Here is a 2048-nt window from a genome sequence, read left to right as displayed (position 1 = left end):
TGGTCTTATGGGGATCCTTTTACATGACAAGTCAACTTTCTCTTGGTGCTTTAAATTTTTTCTCTTTTTCTTTGACTTTTGGTAATTTAATTATAATGTATCTCAGTATGAATTTCTTGAATTCCTCTGATTTATTTGGTGACTGGATGTCTATTTTCTTCCCCAGATTTGGAAAGGTTTTCAGCCATTATTCGTTGAATAAGCTTTCTGATTGTTTTTTTCTTCTCTTTCTGAGATGTTCATAATGCACGAGTTGGTCCTCTTGATGATGTCCCATAAGTCTTTTAAATTTTGTTTATTCTTCTTTTTATGCCTTTTTAATTTCAATAGTTTTTTGGGTACAGGTGGTTTTTGGTTACGTGAAGAAATTCTTTAGTGATGATTTCCGAGATTTTAGTGCACCCGCCACATAAGCAGTGTATACTGTACCCAAAATGTAGACTTTTATTTCTCATCCCTACCCAACCTTCTGCCATGATTCCCTAAAGTTCATTATATCATTGTTATACCTTTGCATCGTCATACCTTAGCTCCCACTTATAAATGAGAACATACAACATTTGGTTTTCCATTTCTGAGTTACATCACTTAGAATAATGGCCTCCAGCTCCATCCGTGTTGTTGCAAAAGACATTATTTTATTCCTTTTTAGGGCTAAATAGTATTTCATTGTGTATATATACCAGATTTTCTTTATCCACTCATTGGTTGATGGGCACTTAGGTTGTTTCCATATATTTGTAATTGAGAATTGTGCAGCTATAAACATGTGTGTGCATGTGTCTTTTTCATGTAATGACTTATTTCATTTGGGTAGATACCCAGTAGAGGTATTGCAGAATCGAATGTTAGTTCTACTATTAGTTCTTTAAGGAATCTCCATGCTGTTTTCCATAATGGTTGTGCTAATTTACATTCCCACCAGCAGTGTAAAAGTGTTGTCTTTTCACCACGTTCACACCAACATCTATTTTTTTTTTTTTTTTTTACCTTTTTAATTATGACCATGTTTGCAGGAGTAAGGTAATATCCCATTGTGGTTTTGATTTGCATTCTCCTGATAATTAGTGTTATTTAGCATGTTTTTCATATGTTTTTTGGCTGTTTGCATATCTTCTTTTGAGAATTGTCTATTCATGTTCTTTGCCCACTTTTTGATGGGATTTTTTTTTCTTGCCACTTTGAGTTTCTTAGAGATTCTAGATAGTAGTCCTTTGTTGGATGCATAGTTAGCAAATATTTTCTCCCACTCTGTGGGTTGTCTGTTGACTCTGCTGATTATTTTCTTTGCAGTGCAGAAGATTTTGGTTTAACTAAGTCCCATTTATTTATTTTTGTTTTGTTGCATTTGCTTTTGAGGTCTTTGTCATAAATTATTTGCCTAGGCCAATATCTAGAAAAGTTTTCCCAACATTATTTTCTAGAATTTTTACAACTTCAGATCTTAGATTTAAGTCTTTGATCCATCTTGAGTTGATTTTTGTATACAGTGAGAGATGAGAATCCAGTTTCATTCTTCTACGTATGGCTTGTCAATTATCACAACACCTTTTATTGAATAGGGTGTCCGTTTCCCATTTCATGTTTTTGTATGCTTTGTCAAAGATCAGTTGGCTGTAAGTACTTGGCTTTATTTCTGGGTTATCTATTTTGTTCCATTGGTCTATATGCCTATTTTTATACCATTACTATACTATCTTGCTAACTAGAGCTTTGTAATATAATTTGAAGTCAAGTAATGTGATGCCTCCAGATTTGTTCTTTTAGGATAGTCTTTCTTTGCCTATGTGGGCTCTTTTTTGGTTCCATATGAATTTTAGGATCTTTTTCCAGTTCTGGGAAGAATGATGGTGGTATTTTGATGGAATTTGCATGGAATCTGTAGATAACTTTTGGTAGTATGATCATTTTCACAGTATTGGTTCTACCCATCCATGAGCATGGGATGTGTTTTCCTTTGTCATTTGTTTGTGTCATCTATGATTTCTTTCAGCAGTGTTTTGTGGTTTTCCTTATGGACATCTTTCACTTCCTCGGTTAAGTATATT

The sequence above is a fragment of the Colobus angolensis genome, unplaced genomic scaffold (genome assembly GCF_000951035.1).
Source record: "Colobus angolensis palliatus isolate OR3802 unplaced genomic scaffold, Cang.pa_1.0 Scaffold401, whole genome shotgun sequence".
NCBI classification, from domain to species: domain Eukaryota; kingdom Metazoa; phylum Chordata; class Mammalia; order Primates; family Cercopithecidae; genus Colobus; species Colobus angolensis.
This window is presented reverse-complemented; position numbering follows the sequence as displayed.